The sequence below is a fragment of the Macrotis lagotis genome, chromosome 3 (genome assembly GCF_037893015.1).
Source record: "Macrotis lagotis isolate mMagLag1 chromosome 3, bilby.v1.9.chrom.fasta, whole genome shotgun sequence".
Lineage (NCBI taxonomy): Eukaryota > Metazoa > Chordata > Mammalia > Peramelemorphia > Peramelidae > Macrotis > Macrotis lagotis.
In genome coordinates this window covers 32,314,794-32,332,424 of record NC_133660.1, presented here as the reverse complement: position 1 = coordinate 32,332,424, position 17,631 = coordinate 32,314,794, and the positions used below count along the sequence as shown (strand labels likewise).

The window sequence follows — 17,631 nt, the reverse complement described above, 5'->3', positions numbered from 1 at the left end:
CTTTGGGGAAGGGAAAGAGAAGACAATGAGAAGAAGGGAATAAGCAAATTCCCTATAGAACTTACTATATGTCAGACATTGTGCTAAATTGTGCTAAAGATAATACAAGTATTATCTCATTTGATCCTTGTAACAAGCCTGTGTGTTAAGTGACAAGTGACCTGCACAGGGTCACATAGCTAGTAAATGACTGAAGTTGAATTTGAATTAAGGTCTTGTTGAATCTAGGCCTGGCACTTTATCCATTGTCCCACCTAGTCACCTTAACTTTCAAGTTATTAATCTGTCTGATTTTCTGAGTTTCTCTCTTGGTGTTTAACTGAGATTTTAAATCTGCTTGTTTTCTAGATTTGTTTCTTTTTTTTAATTGCATGTATAATGATTGATTGCTCTTTTATTGATATATGAAATTAAAGATATAAAATTGCCCCTAAATTCTATTTTGGTTGCATCCCACAAATTTTCTTATGTTGCCTCATCACTTTCATTATCTTTAGAGAAATTGTCATTCCTTAGGATTAATTTTCTAATTAACTTTAAAAATATACTTCTTTATTTAATGTAATTTTACTGCATTTTCTTCAAAGAAAGATGAATTCATTATGTCTTTTTTATATTTGTTTATAAAGATTTTATGATCTAATATGTGATCGATATTTGTGATGGTGCTATGTACAATTTGAAATAGGTATGCTCCATTCTATTACCATTCAGTATTCTCCAAAGGACTATCATACAAAGCATTTCTAAAATTCTATTCATCTCCTTAACTTCTTTTTTGCTCATTTCACAGTTAATTTCCTAAATCTGAGAGGAATAAGTTGGCAACTGCCACTATAAAGGGATTGTTTTTTTATTTCTTCCCATAACTTTAAGAATTTAAATACTTTGAAGTTTAGAATGTATATGTTCAGTATTGATATTAATTTCTTTTTTAATGGTACATTTTTAAAATGTGCTTACAATAATTCTCTCTTTTAATTAGGTCTATTTTTACCTTTAGATTGTAAGAGATCATGATTACTACCTCTAATTTTTTCCTACTTCAGATGAAACATAATACATTATCTTCCAGCTCATTATTTTTAGTTCTTTGTATATTTTTCTGTTTCAAATGTGTTTCTTATTAATTATGTTGTTGGACTTGGGTTTCTAAAGCATTCTGCTATCTTTCCATTTTGTGCGTAAATCCATCCCATTTATATATATATATATATATATATATATATATATATATATATATATATAGTTTGCTTGCTAACTTCATCTCTCCCTCTATTTTATTCTCATATGAGAAAATATCCCCTCCTCAAAAATGCCCCCCCCTTCTGACCACTGGTCCCTCAAACTATATCCCTCCTTATTCTCCTCCCCGTCTCCCTTTCTTTTAACCTCTTACCCTCCTACTTTCCTATTATGTAAGACAAATTTCTATACCAAACTCTGTGTGGATGTATTTTTCCCTCTTTAAACCAGTTCAGATGAGTGTGAAGTTTGTGTTCCTCATCCCTAACCCCTTTGCTTTCCCCTTCCATTGAATAAACTTTTTGTTAATTTCCTTTTTGCATGAGACAATTTTCCCTATTCTTCCTCTCCTTCCCCTCCTCTTCCAATGCATTCTCCTTTCTACCTATTCTATTCTTCTTTTGAGATCATCTAAACATAATAGAATCACACCTAGCCTCTGTCTAATTATACTCCCTCAAAATACTCTAGCAATGATGAAATTCTGAGGGATTACATTTATCATCTCCCCATGTCAGAATATAAGTATTTCACTTATTTTGCCCTTATAATTTCTAACTAATGTTTAATTTTTAATGCTTCATTTTAGTCCTTTGATTAAATGTCAAATTTTTTATTCAATTTTATTCAAATTTTATTCAATTCTGAGGGAAGTACACTAAACATTGGGGGGGGGGGGATGAGGATCATTCAATGCTAAAACAACAAAATCATATTTCTACGGTGATTTAAAGTTTCCCAAATCAGCTTGGAGGAATAAGAAGTACAAATATGATTGCTGCAGTTTTTCAAATAAGGAAACAGAGATTCAGAGAATGAGGTAAAGTGAATTACCTAGGGTATCATGGCTAGTAGGACTAAAATCAAGGATTTTAAGTCTCTTAAGTCCAAATATAGAACTCTTTTCCATCATACCATGATGATCCCCACTTAGCCAAATTTGGATAGCTACTCTGTTTTGTCTGATTTGTCTTCTTCCTATCATTGTCTTCTTGATCTTTTAATAGCCTAAATCAATATTATTTAAAGGTATTATATGTAATAGCTAATCATCATATCCTGAACCTCCAGTTTAGCCTAGAATAATTTTGGGATTACGCATTTGCTATTTTAATATTTAACTTGTCCATTTTAACTCTACAGATTGTTGTAGATTCATCTTGTTAGATGAACTTTGGTGAATTGGCCCCAAAATCAGCATTCAATCATGCTCAGTGATTACAATTTAAGAGCACTATTGGCATTATTTGCAATTATAAATTGGGTATTTCATCAGGGGTGGAGTTCAAATAGCTATGAAGCACTGTAGGTCCCATTGCCTCTTGAATCAAGACTTTTCATCTGTCCATCGTCTGTCCTATTAAGAGAAGTAATGTTTTCCTATATAATTTGAATGTGTTCTTTGTTTTTCTTACCTATCACTAGATTGATTCTTAATCTATAAAAAGTATCAATAAAGAAAAAATAGAAAGACTGAGTAAAAATAACAGTAATAATTTATAGGTTTTTTATAGAGATAAAATTTCAATAATTTGCATCTGAGCCCTTGGTCTGAAGAATGGGAAATGTAACTGAATCAGAGATCTGGTGCTTAAAGGGACCTCAAAGGTTTCCAGTCTAATACTTATTTTGCAGATGAGGAGAAAATTTTTGAGAAAATTTTTCCTACATCACTCAATTGATTTCGTATTAGAAGCCTGGAGAGGACCAAATATACTATTTTTCCAAAAGGTAAAGATGAATCTCTAATCTACAGATTTTTGAAAGAGTCATGAGGAATATGAAAATAACTTTATGCTGAACCTCTAAGAGGAGATATCATAAACAATTCAGCAACTGTCCCTTCTGATCCTTTATTTCATAGACCATAGACAATCAACCATTTTGTCTCCTTCTTGATTAAGAATAACTATTCTTACATTGAAGACGGACAGATATTAACTTTCTCTTTCAATGACACCCCTTTTATGCTCCTCTCCTTTCCCAATGCAGGACTTTTGGAAATCTTCTGACATGGCCTTTTGTCCCACTGAAGGAATATCACCTATTTTAGTTGTTCTTTTCCTTTGTAGCCCATATATCCCTCTCCTTAGTCTACAGTTCTTTCTTCATCTGATTTATTCTGTCTCTGGTTTCTTTTTTGTTGCTCTTCTTACAACTAGCAGTATGTTTTTGTTCTTTCTTTGAACTCTTTTCTCTTTCCATAACCAAAGTGGTTCCAGTATTTTGAGTATTCACTTATTTGTCAAATTGCACAGTGACTTTTACTCATCAGGATGTGAGGTTTTGTAGACCCCCAAACTCTATTTTTAAAAAAATCTAATTTCTCAAAGTTTTTGATAGTCTGGCTTTTGGAGAAATGCCATGTTTTTCTCAGGATTTGTTAACTACAAAGACAAAGTGACAATATCTTTTATTAGGAAGAGAATTAGACCTACTCACCCAAATTATGTTATCTCATTGCTGAAAGAGACCACAGAGGGCATCTAGTCTCACCCACTCTGAAACAGAATCTTTTTCTACAACATACTCAACAAGGCTTTGCCATCCATCTTTGAAAGATTTCACTACCTACCAAGACAGACCACTTGTCTTTTGCAGAACTCTAAAACTTGTGATATTTTCCTTTCTATCCAATCTGTAGTGTCCTCTTTGCAGTTTTCACCCACTATTGAAAAGTCAAAAAGTGGGGTCAGAACACCTGCAGTTTAAGGAGGATAGCAATGGAGGCAAATGGAATGTAAAATTGTTTATTGAAAGAAGGAATGGCAGACTGGGTCAGAACAGACTTCAGCAGTGATTATTTGGGGATCACACTTTTTATAGGGTATGGGACATAGGAAGCAGGGTTTTCATAGGGAATGAGAGTCATTTGAGGTCTCCATGGAGGATGTTTGGGGAGTGCCAAGTTGAAATTGAGAGTTGTTTGAAATTTCTATGGAGGTTGGATTCATTTTCACAGGAAATTATATCCAACTAGGCTCCACTGGGCAAGAGTGAAACCCTTGGGGGGGTGGTATGGAAGAAGAGAAGGATAGAAGCATTTATTAAGCCTCTACTATTTGAAAGGTGCCATGTTAAGTGCATCTCAAATATTATTGTATTTGATCACCCTTTCAGTTACCTAGACATAGAAGTCCATATTCATCTCTACACTACTTAATATCCCTGAAAATCTAACCAATTTCAGGTTTTGTTGCTTTTTGTGTCTATCACATCTCTCACATCCATTCCTTTCTATAGAAGGGATCCCATTCTAGCTTCAGCCCTCATTATCTCTCTCATAGACAACTGCAGTACCCTTCTCATTCACGTCCTCCCCTCTAGTCTCTGCCTTCTGCAATCAGCTGGCAATATGATATTCTTCAAGTCAGCTTGCTCCCTGTGTTTTTCTTTTAAGCAAGCCAATGAGGTCCTCTGGACACATCTCTGGGGAATGAAATAATCCCTTCCAGCTCTCCTATGACCAACAGAACTTAAAGTTAAGTGATACTACCCAACTCAACCATATTATCAATAGAAAGTAAATCTATAACAAAAGAAAGTCTGCCTTCCCATGCCTCTCCCATGTTGTCCATCTTATGGGATCTCTTTCTTCAACCATTTTGGACAAAAAGTCCAATATTCCAAGTTTCTACAAAGAGTCCAACATTCTAATATTCTAGGATTCGAGTCTCCAGCCATCTCCCATAGGTACAATGTGGAGCTTAGGAAGAAGGCAACATGCTCTCTGACTGGGAGGGAAAAGAAAATGGTAGAAGACATCTAGCCATGTCATTGTCTTGTTTTATAAACTCCAGGGTTCTCTTTCATCTCTAGGATCAAATATAAACACCTTTCTTTGGCCTTTGGAGACTTTCACAAGTAGAATCAGACCGTCATTTCCAGGTTTTTATATAAAGCTTTTCTTTATGTACAATTTAGTCCAGTTTGACTTAAATGTTAAAAAAAAATAAACCTTACAGGAATTTTTAATTTTTATTTATCTTATTAGTGATTTGAAGCATTAATTCATGTGGTTGGTAATGTTTTTGTACTCCTTTTTGTGAGAACTTTGTTCATAACTTATTTATAAGGAAATAACTTTTCTGACCATTTTCTTTGACCATGCTCATTTTTTACTTTGCAATATTGTAATATACCTAAATGCATTTGTTCTCTTAGAATGCTTTCTGCTTGAACCTCTTTAAAAGATATGGACAGACCCTATGATTTCACTTATATAGGGATCTGTTTGAGAAGGAATCTCCCTCTACCAATTCTGTTATCCCTAAACTATTGGAGAGTTGCCTAAGGCACCAAAAAATTAAGTGACTTGTCCACAGCCACACAGATATCACAGGGCAGAGGTTTAACTTGAATGAATGGCTCTGACACCAACTCTCCTTCCATTAGGCATCTGAGTCAATTTATATGCATTTCAACAAAGTTTCTGCTGAGCCAGTTTGAAGTCAGTTAAAAATGGAAAAGATAATAAAGCTATAGAATGTATTGGAATAAAGGGACTAGATCAACATGAATGTCAGCATGACCTTTGGTGTTTTAGAAGAACATGAGTTTGAAATTAACCCAAAGTATGTGAAATAGCAAGTTAAGTGTTCATCTTGTTTCCTTCTTTTCGATAATTTTTGTTCATGGAACCAACAGTCTGGGCCTGGGGCTGTAAAATTCCTCATTGGTGAGTATGAATGGTTTATTGATTTCAGTTGTAGATTCTAGTTAGTGAAAGTTTCCACACTTTTGCAATTTACTTAGAATTTTTTATTACTGGAATTCTTTTGTAATTATAAAATTGGCAAGGATTCTTTCTTGGAAGCAACTTCTCACACTAAATAAACAATTAAAAGCTATATTTTTAAGAGGAGGAGGTGGTGCAGATATGCATATCCTGTGTATGACATGGACTTAATTCATAAAATTAAATTAATAAAGCATTATAATAATTTATGTTCTAATGCTTGAAATAAAGGGGCACACAGAGGTGGCATTATCTTCAATTATGTGACTTGATTACCATTAACTGAATTATCTTTTTAAAAAATTTATTTTATTAATACTTTTATATCAAATTTTCTTCCATTATGTCACTCCCTATTTTCCTTCCAGAAAGCCATCTCATAAAACAAAGAAAAGAAAAGGAGGAAGAAAAAATCAGCAAAACCAATATTTCACCCAAACCTATACAGATTTCCACCTTGAATATTTTCTCAATTTTCTTCTTTGGCAACAAAGAAAGGTCTTTGAAATTTTTCTATATTAATTTTGTTTTGTATGCCTTCTTTTGATGTAAATTATTGTAGTAATTTTCTTGATTCTGCATGCTTCACTCTTTATAAGCTCATGTGAGTCTTTCCAAGCTTCTCTACAGTAATGTTCAATATTACAATTTATCACACCAGATTTGTATAGCTTTCGCCATGATGGTCATCTACTTTGTTACCAGTTTTTTGCTATAATAAATTTACTAAATATTTTGGTTTATGTTGTAGTTCAGTCATTTCAGTGTGTCTGACTTATCATGATGCCATTTAAGGCTTTCTTGGCAAGGATACTGAAATGATTTGCATTTCCTTTTCCAGTTTATTTTACCCATCCTCATGTTTCATGCTGAAACAAGCAGAAGTTTATCAAGCCAAATTTGAAGTCAGAAAGATGACTCTTTCTGACTTCAAATTCAGAATGCTGCCCTATGTGCCACCTAGGTATGAACACAATTTCTGGGACTAGAATACCTATGTAAAAGGACATGAACATTTTAATCACTTTACTTGTGTAATTCCAGATTGCTCTTGAAAATAGGTTTCTGATTTATAGTATCACTAACCATGCCCAGTGATCTCATAATCCATCCAATATAAACTATAATCATTCTTTTGTCATTTGTGTTATTGTGTGTGCATGTGTGTGTGTGTGTGTGTGGTGAAATCTCAATGTTGTTTCTTTTCATTTCTCATATTATCAGTGGTTTGGAGCATTTTTACATATGATCACAAATAGTTCACAATTTTTCTTTTGAGAACTCTTTCTTCATATCCTTTGACTATTTGCTAGGGAATGGTTTTTGGATAAAAAATACACACATATCAATATTATATATATTTATATATTATATATATATATATCAATGTATATATTTATTAAAATATGTCCTTTAACTGTTTCTTTCTCTTGGTTACTAAACCCTTTTTCTGAGAAGTGCAGAGATATTTCCCTCCCATTTGACTGCTTCCCTCCTTATTCTATATGTATTAATTTTATGTAAAAGCTTTTCAATTTCATGTAATCAAAATGATATATTTGATTTTTTATTTTGTACTTGCCCTATCTCTTGCATGGTTAAATATATATGCCCTACCCATAGCTATGAAAAATATGTATTGTTATAATTTTTAAACATGGTCTTCAATATTAAGGTCATATATATCTATTTTGAATTTTTGATGGAATATTGCATAGGATAATTATCTGAAACTAATTTGAAATTATGCAAATAGAGTAAAGTAAACCTTTTGACCAAGAGTTTTCGCTGTGAGGTTTATACTCTAAATATGCTACTGCCAATAAAATGTCTTCATATATATAAAAATGTACAGTAACACTTTTTATGACAGCCCAGAATTTGCAAAGTGAATATCTACTAGTCAATAATCAGCCAATAAATGTTAAGAACCACTATGTGCCAGACACTGTGCTAATCAATAGCAACAAAAACAACAATAAAAAAAAGTCATCAACTGAGGAATGGTCAAATAAATTATGTGTGAAAAAGTAATATGTAAAATATTACTGTGCTTTAAAAAATGACTATTCTTTTAAATCTGGCCTCAGACACGTAAGAATTATCTAGCTGTGTGGCCTTGGGCAAGCCACTTAAACCCATTTGCCTTACAAAAACTAAAAAAATTTAAAAAATTTAAAAAAAGACTATTATGATGAGTATAAACATCAAAAGACTTGCAGGAACTGACATAAAATAAGATAGAGATAAGGAATAAATATTCTGATTAATTACAAAAATTTAAATGGAAAGAATAGCCACTATAAATACTTTTTTTTAAAAGTTTTTTGCAAGGCAATAGGGTTAAGTGGCTTGCCCAAGGCCACACAGCTAGGTAATCATTAAGTGTCTGAGGCAGATTTGAATTCAGGTGCTCCTGACTCCAGGGCCAGTCCTCTATCCACTGTGCCACCCAGGTGCCCCATCAGCTGCCCTATATATGCTTTTTTTTTATATTTTTCAAGGCAATGGGATTAAGTAGCTTGCCCAAGGCCACATGGCTAGGTAATTATTAAGAGATCAGATTTGAACTCAGGTACTCTTGACTCCAAGGCCAGTGCTCTATTCACTGCGCCACCTAGTTGCCCCCCCCATATATACTTTTTAAATGAATGTTGCAAAATTAGAAAGACCAAGTTTCACCTATTTTGCAGAAGTAGGAGGTTCAGGATTATGGAATATTCTCAGATTCTTTTCAATATTCTTATTGATTTTCTATTTTTTTTCTTTTTTTTTCTTTTAAAAAATTCTTTGTTATCTGGGTAGCTCTTCGAGAGAAGGCCAGGAAAGGTATATAGATAGAAATTAAGAGAATATAAAAACAAAAGGTATCAATTAAAAAAAATTTCTCAAGGAAACAGCTTGTTGGGGGCTGGGGTCAGTTGATTTTTGTGAGATCTCACCTAATAGGATAATACAGTTCAGGGGGTAAAACTTCTAAACTTCTTAAGGAGTAGTCTCAATGTCAAGGTGGTAGAAGGGAATGCAGCAGTTTTAAAAAATGATAAGAGGGAAAAGTACATAAAATCAAGGTAACAAACAAATAATTGTAGCAATTGTGTATGTTATTTTTCTTGATACTGCATGCTTAAAGGTAAAAACAAAAAGAAAAAACTACACTCAAGAGACTCAGAGTCTATGGGGGAGGCAATATGCAAGAAATGACATGTAAAAAGGTATAGACAAGACTGGGTGATATAGCTAAATGCTTAGAGTCATCTTGGATCCCAACAACAAACTCCTCATTTTTTCATTTTATTTTTGTTATAAATAAAAGAGGTGAGTTAAAGTAAATTTCAGTTCCCCAAAAGAGATATTCAGTATTTGTAGTCTTTATTATCCTCTCATGTCTTTTAAGATTTCTATAGACATGAGACAGAGCCAAGATGGTGAAGGGGAGGCAGGAATTCCCAGAAACTCTCCCCAGACCACTCCAAATGCCTTAAAATTGTGACTTTAACCAAATTCTAGAGTGGTAGAACCCACATAAAGACTGAGTGAAACAATTTTCCAGTCCAAGACAACTTGGAAAATCTACAAGAAGGGCTTGTTCTACAGGGTTGAAAGAGCCCCAGCACAGCCCCATCCACTCTACACTGGAGCAAACCAACTCCAATCTTCCAGGAACAATCCCTGAGGCACCTGGGTTTGTGGCAGCAAGGGCAATTCCCAGACCTCTCAGCCCAAGGATTTCCAGGACAACTTAGAAGGCCAGTGGGAACACTGCCAGAGTGAGCATGAAGCCCAGACCAGCGCAGGCCTCAGCCATCCCTCCTGCCCCTGGGAACCAGAAACAGGCCTGAGGAGCCACCTGGAAGCTACTTCCAGAGTACTCATCCCACAGAAGGTAAGGGGGGATCAGGGGAGACTACAGAGGTCTCTCTGCTCTCTCTGGGACAACATTTTGTTGCTTTGCCCATACTCAGATCCAGGACCCAGTTTGGCACCCATACTACCATAGTGGAGCAAGGACCCATCCTCACAGCTGCAAGGCAGAGGGGAGAGCTTGTGGTCATCCACAAACCAGAGCACAAGCCAGATGAGCAGTCAGATCCTCTCATTAAACCTTGGAGGAATTGTTAAAATCAGGTCATAGGCTGGGGGGAAAAAATAACTTGACCAATGACCATTACTTTGGTCTCATGGAGGATCAAAAATACACATTTGGAACATAACAAAGTCAAAGCTTCTGTATCTGAAACCTCCAAGAAAAATATGAATGGGTCTCAATCCATGGAAGAACTCAAAAAAGATTTTGAAAAGCAAATAAGGGAGGCAGAGGAAAAATTGGGAAGAGAAATGAGAGTGGGGTGGGAAAATCATAGAACTAAATCAGCAGCTCAGTCAAGAAGATACAAAAAAAAAAGAAAATAACATCTAAAAACAAGTTTAGGTCAAATGTAAAGAGCAATCCAAAAGGTCAATGAAGAGAATGCCTTAAAAAGCAAAATTGGTCAGATGGAAAAAAGAGATTAAAAAAGTTCTTGGAAGAAAATAATTCCTTCAAATGTAGAATGGAGCTAAGAGAAGCTGATGACTTTGTGAGAAATCAAGAAACAATAAAATACTACCAAACGAATGAAAAACCAGAACAAAATGTGAACTATTTCATTAGAAGAACAACTGACCTAGAAAATAGATCCGGGGGGCAGCTAGGTGGCTAGGGGGGTGGCTAGGTGGCATAGTGGATAAAGCACCGGCCCTGGAGTCAGGAGTACCTGGGTTCAAATCCGGTCTCAGACACTTAATAATTACCTAGCCATGTGGCCTTGGGTAAGCCACTTAACCCTGTTTGCCTTGCAAAAAAACAAAAAAAAAAAATAGATCCTGAAGAGATCATTTAAAAATTACTGGACAACCTGAAAGTCATGACTGGAAAAAGAGCCTAGATTTCATTTTTAAAGAATTTCACAGGAGCATTGTCCTGATATCCTAGAAGCAGAAGGTAAAATAGAAATTGAGGGGATCTACTGATCACCTCCTGAAGTAAAATTGAGTCATTGATCAAAAATTATACTTTTGTCATGCAAACATATATATATATGAATACATACATAAAATCATTAGTGGAAATGCAAGAAATTGGCTGCTGTTTCCACTTAATGCACATCCATTCTTTCTAACTTTAAGAAGATAGCTGAGACCACAGTAATCCCAGGCCACTTTTCAAGAGATTTTCAAAAATTAAGCAATCAAAAATAAATATTTATAACCTGCTTACTATGTGCCAAAAAGTCTACTGGACAATGACAAGTACAAAGAATGAAAAAATCCCTATTTGCAATAATCTAGGGAGAAAGGCATCAAACATCTGTAAAATTCAGATAGCTAAGTAGTCAGCATTTACCAAGTGTTATATTGCAGGAAAATGTGTTTCAGGAGTTCAAGAAAATGTGAAAGAATTCACTTAAAAGATTGGCTCTGACCCAGAAGAATTAAAGACATAAAAAATTTAAGTATTGCTAAGGGAAAGAAAGAATAAACCAATTGGGGCAGTTGGAAACCATGATCCACTAAGAGGATTAGTCACTGCAGCAATAGGAAAATAAGTAGCAATGAGAGTATAGGATCATGAGAGGTTATCTGGGGGAGTCACACACCCCCAGAATAGACAGATCTCCCAAAGAAAGATGAGCCATCAGGATATAAATAGAGAGGCAGGAGAGTTTAGCTGGAGGATGATGCTCCCCAAGAGTAAGCTAACTTCCCAAAAGAAGACAAGCAACTCAATTGAGGGGTGAGTAAACATTTAAAGGGTAGGAAGATGAAGCAATAAGGGATATGCTGATGAGTGGCAATAGCTCAATCCTGTCAGACTAGAGCAGATATCCATTGCTAGGTGTTTGTCTTGTGCCTAGGGGCAGGGATTTACCAAGTCCTTGCCAGGGAGGGGCAGGGTGCTTTACTAAAAGCTTAATTGACCTCATTTCAATAGTTTGGACAATGGGATGAGGGGTGGGGAGCTCTGTGTTAATGTAAAGTGCATGGTCAGTGAAGAAAAAAAGAGATTAATTATAGAACATATTTCCTCCTAACATTTTCTCTACCAAAAAAGAAATGCCTGAAGCCAGATCCTGAAAGAAAAGGATGAGCAATGTGCAACCACATACTGTGAGTTGGGGATTGAAGACTCTGAATAGAAACTCAAAATCTTCAAGTTTTACAACATCATTTCATGAGGTTTTTAACCTTCCACCATTTATCAAATCATTCTTACTCTATGACATCAATTTTAGTTATTCTAGATCTGATTCATAATTCCTCAGTTTCCATTCACACACTTGCATTTTAATTTAAACTGATGAGAGTGGGATATAGGATTCCTGGGACTAAAGAGAATTAAAGATCTTGACCATACAAATAGGTTTTAACATAAAAGGTAAAATCCAATCAAAGAAATTTGACATGAGCAGATATACTTCTTTTTTTAAAAAAAATCATAGCTTTTCCCCTCTGAGACTTAATAAAACATTGTGTGCATTCACTTCTTGTATGTATTGTTGGATTTTTTGTTCTTTTTTTCTCAGAGAAGACCAGGACATCAGGGAGGTGAATTGGATTCAAGTGAAGGAAAGCTGTGCAAAGTCATCTGTTTTACATTTTCTTTGTAGGCCATCTGGGTCCAGTGGTCAATATGGAACAGGAGAACTAGAGATGGCCCTGGATGTAGTGGGAGATCTTAGCTTTTTAAAGCTAGGTCTTTCCCTGGTTACAGTTTGACTGAGACAATGACCAAAAATCACAAGACTGGTTAAGAGAATGCGACAGAAACAGAAAAAAGAAGAAGAAAATTATTGAGAAGGTAAGACCCTCAGGTGTATCTCAATGATTAAAGTGAATGAGAAAAAAAGAAGCAAGGAGCCTCCTTTTTTGCATAGTACCAAAAAAATCAATCTGAGAGGGAAAGTAATTATTATGCATTATTATAAATTTTTATAATTATGAAACTTTTGTGTATAGCCACATGATAGAGTGCTCATAAAATTTCAAATTGCATAGATTTGAATCTGACATTTGTCACATACTCACTGGACAACCTTGAACGTGTCATGTTCTCTGAAGCTCAAATTGCTTTATAGTAAAAAAAACAAAAAGAAAAATTTATTTTAATTTGGAGAGCCTATTTCATAAGCTCACTTATTTAAAAAATTGCTTTCTAAATTTCAAAGGATGATATAACTGTAAGATTTTAATATCTTCCTATTAGACTTAAAGGTCAAAAAAGGATAGAGGGTCATGTCTGCATAAACTTGGCATCCCACAGTACTAATATAGTGGTCCCTCTTCTGGAGACACTTGCTAGAATTTTATTGATTTGATTTAAATTTAAAATTTTATCTACCTATGTTGGTTGTAGAACAACAAGAATATCAGATAGAACATTTTCTCTTTGGGATAGAAATATATATCAAAAGTTCTTGTGAAGAATTATTGATTTATTCAGAGATATTTGGGGGCTGTGAGATTTTTGTTGTTGCTATTTAATTGTTTCTGACTTTGTGACCTCATTTCGGGTTTTTCTTGCAGAGATACTGGAGTGGTTTGTTAATGAGAAAATGAGGCAAATAGGGATAAATAACTTACCCAGTCTCACACAACTCCGAAGTGTCTGGGGTCAGATTTAACCTCAAGAAGATGAGCCTTCCTGATTATTAACACAGCACTTTATCTACTGTGTCACCTGGCTTCCCTATAGATGTGTGAGACAAGATATCAAAGGTACACCCCTGGGAAATCATCCCTCTCTATTCTTCAAGCTGATAAGGATTCCTTTCCTGATTAATTCTTTCCTACCTGGTTTAACAGTAATCTTGTAGATATGCTTTGGGATATTTTCAAAAATTTAGAAAATTCCCTCTAATTGGCTCAGCCAACTACTCTGAAATAAGATTTCCCCTATGGACTAAATGTCTTTTTCTCAAACAACAAACAATACAATTGGACACCCCACTGCTAGCAACCAAGAAACGTATTAACAGTATCAAAACATAAATAAATTAAGATAAACAATTAAACAAAATTTAGAATGCTGCAATTGAACCAAAAGTCAGAATCATCTCTAGGCTTTGAAGAACCAGGGGAGAATGGAGCTAAGTAGACTTGGTCTCCCTGTTTCCCTCTTCTGCTTCTCCCTCTCTCATTACTCTACTCCCCTGTCACACATTTGATTCCACTTTTCTTGTTTATCTGCTTTTCTCTTGCCTCTCTACCTCAAGTGGTGCTCTAAAATTGAGGAGAAAGTCCCCTCCTCAATGACACTGAAAACTCTACACAAACTGAGCACCCCTCGGATGTTCGAAATTTAGTTCTCAGATTATTGGTTAGAAGATATTTTCCTCTTCAAATTGACAATGAAATTTCTGTTAAGGATCAGGCATCAATACCTAACCTCTGTGAGCCAGAGCCTTAGTAAATTGAATCAGCATTTATAGGAAAAGATGAGTCCATGGACTCTTATCTGATTAACTAAGATGCTTCTCAGAATTCTCTCTTTGCTGGCATGAATCACTCTCATGAATGTAGACTTCAGGTGATAAGGATCATCCTGCTCTTCTCTTGGCAAAAAAGCCAACAGGAAAATGAATTGGAAGTATCCAGATGCTAGTCAGGTGTGGGTTCCAGAGGCCACTGATGGGTCACCGACTGGGAACTGATGATTCTTTGTGAGTTTTTCACAAACAAATGAAAGAACATCCTTAAGAGTACAGAGTTGGCATTTAGAAAGAATAGGGTATTTTTTTCAATAGGAAAAAAGGCCTCATTTTGAACTCATTATAAATATCATGACATTTTCAGGTCCACTAGTTTTTCAAATCACCTCCTATTGAGAGTGTATCAGAGATGACGAGATAGCATTCACAAGATTCTTTTTGTTTCTAATATTTGTTATTCTTGGTTCCTATAGTTCCGCATTTTCCATGTAGTTCCTATTTTAGTGAACTTAAGTCAAACTCTGAATAAGAATCATTCTGATGAAACATTACAATATAACAATTGATAAGTATTAAATGATGGTTAAAAGTCTAGAAATACTTTTTTTGACCTGAAAATTTTCTTGCCCAAGTATGTCTCCATGCAGTTGTCCTCTTTATATTTTAGTAGTCTTTTGTAATTCATGGCAAAAATATTTTTGAGGTTATTTTTTTTGTGTGCTCACTTTGGCAGCACATATACTAAAACTGGAATGATACAGAGAAGATTAGCATGGCCCCTGAACAAGAATGACACACAATTTCATGAAGTTTTTTTTGTTTGTTTTTGCAAGGTTTTACAGTGAATACTTAGCATTTATGGCTTCAGTTTAAATTCTTTTTTAAGACAGATTGCAAATATTTCATTTGTTTTCCAATTATATGCAATAGTAGTTTCTACCTATCATTTTTTGGTAAGATTTTGGATTTTACCAATTTTCCCCCTACCTTCCTTCCCTCCCCCCTTCACCCTAATGAAAGCAAGTCTTATAATCCTTACATTGTTTCCATGCATTGACCAAAATTGAATGTGTTGAGAGAAAAAGTACATCCTTGAGGAAAAAATAAAATATTAGAGAAAACAAAATTATGTAGTACATAAGACAATTTTAAAAAAAAAATTGAAAGTAATAGTCTTTGTTCTTTGTTTAAACTCCACAGTTCTTTCTCTGGATACAGATGGTATTCTCCATCACAGATACCCTAAAATTGTCCCTGATTGTTGCACTGATGGAATGAGCAAGTCCATTAAGGTTTATCATCAACCCCACGTTGTTGTTAGGGTATACAACATACATTCTGGTTCTGCTCATCTAGCTCATCATCAGTTCATACAAGTCTTTCCAGATTTCTCTGAATTCTCAGCCCTCCTGGTTTCTAATAGAACAAGAGTGTTCCATAATGTACATATCCCACACTTTGTTCAGCCATTCCCCAATTGGTGGACATCCCCTCGATTTCCAATTCTTTGCTACCACAAACAGAACTGCTATGAGTATTTCTGTACAAGTGATCTTTTTTTTTTTTAGTTTTTTAAAGACAAGTGGCATCCTAGTGAACTAAACAAGGACAAAACTTAGCATTTACTTTATTAGTGATTATCAATTATTAGTTGAAACCTCAAGGGCAGATCTCATTTCCTCCAACAGAAAACATTAACTGGACTTTTAAAAAGAGATTAATCCAGATAATCACACAAGACTCCATTTCATTTATTGTTTTTTGGGACGTGGGGGAATAACCAAAATGAAATTTGAAGTTAATTTATCTATACAGCCAAGGAATAAAACTGTAAAGACATGAAAATTTATTTTTAAAATATTTTTATTTCACTTACCTGAGAATTTCATTTGAGATTACTTCTCTTACAAGTTATGTGATTATGTGATAGGGGTGATATGGTTGGAGCGAGCTGTACTTATATTCAATTGCTTCCTTTACCAGGTTTCTTTTTCTATTTATCTGACTGAAGGGATCAGGAAAAAAATTGTCACAGATATTATGTCTAAATTGAGCCTTCAGGTAAGATAGAGATCCTTTAAAATGGAGGGAAATGGGAGTCTATCTATCATTGCTTAAAGGCAAACAGGACAAGGTGTGGAAATGAATGGAGGTGAAAGATAGAAAGGTAAGTATGGGAAATGCTATTAAGTGCAATTTTGTTGCAACATAATGTATTTTGAAAGGTAATGCTATAGAGAAAAAAGTAAGACAAGTTACACTGGAGTAAAAATGTGAAAGACAGTGGAATTTGTATTTTAGTCTAGGAGTAAGGAGGAGTGAGTTAAGTTTTTTGAGCAGGAAGTGACATTTTTAGTTTCAGAAAAATCTTAAGAAAGTCATTTTTGGAACTTGTGTGAAAAGCTGACCGGAGAAAAGAGAAAATAAAAACAAAAAAAGAGTTTAGGAAACTATTGCAATCATTTTGGTGAAGGTAGTAATGGAAGCTTAAGCTAAAGTGATGGCTATGTGAATGGAAAAGAGGGATAGATACTAGAGAAGCTATGAAAGTTGAGTCAACAAATTTTCATGATTGGTTAAGATAGATGCAGGGTGAGGGAGAGGGCAGAGGAAAGATGTGGATGTAAGTGTCTGGAAGATTTGGTTCTACCAGAAAAAATAAGTAGGTTTGGACAAAAGATAGGTTTAAGATAGAAAATACAGTTTTGGGCACTTTGGGAGTCTATCTATTTATAGGGTATGTATTGAGGATGCCAAGGAGGCATTTGGTAATGTAAAGTTAGACTTCTAGAGAGAGATAAAGATTGGGTGTATAGATCTAGAAGTCATCTGCAAAAAGGTGATAATTGACACTTATGGGAATTGAGGAGGGACTTTAGTTGAGGGAGTATGTAGAGAGAAAAGGATGCCATATCCAGACTTGGGAGATCATTTTGAAGGTAATGGCGCAGTCAACAATAATAATAATTATTATGATGATGATACATATTATTATTATTATTAATATGTTTGTACATTTTTTAAGAAGACCATGACATCAGGGAGGTGATGCCATGACAAGCACATGAATTGGATTTCAGTGGGGGGGGGGGGCTGGGTTAAGTCAGCCCCACTTACTCCTCCAGAGCCATCTGGATCCAATGGACAGATATAAATCAGGACAACTGGAGATGGCCT

The 17,631-nt window shown here is 34.9% G+C and overlaps 1 protein-coding gene, 1 long non-coding RNA gene and 1 other non-coding gene across 15 annotated transcripts in view; 2 read left to right on the top strand and 1 right to left on the bottom strand.

Moving 5' to 3' along the window:
* The window catches only part of STATH (statherin), a 99,203-nt gene that overhangs the window by 67,147 nt on the left and 14,425 nt on the right, over positions 1-17,631 (bottom strand). The gene's annotated exons all lie outside the window — the stretch shown is intronic.
* Positions 1-17,631, top strand: part of LOC141517424 (uncharacterized) — a 36,409-nt gene that overhangs the window by 5,804 nt on the left and 12,974 nt on the right. For 2 of the 13 annotated variants that reach the window (XR_012476855.1, XR_012476852.1), the window contains exons 2-3: positions 6,352-12,824; positions 13,550-16,621. This is a non-coding gene — a long non-coding RNA (uncharacterized LOC141517424). Of the gene's footprint in view, positions 1-5,064; positions 12,825-13,549; positions 16,622-17,631 lie in introns of all 13 variants that reach the window. The other 11 variants (XR_012476861.1, XR_012476860.1, XR_012476859.1 and 8 more) reach the window with 8 other exon arrangements.
* Positions 15,172-15,278, top strand: LOC141519814 (U6 spliceosomal RNA). Its single transcript, XR_012477449.1, has one exon. It is a non-coding gene; the product is annotated as a U6 spliceosomal RNA (small nuclear RNA).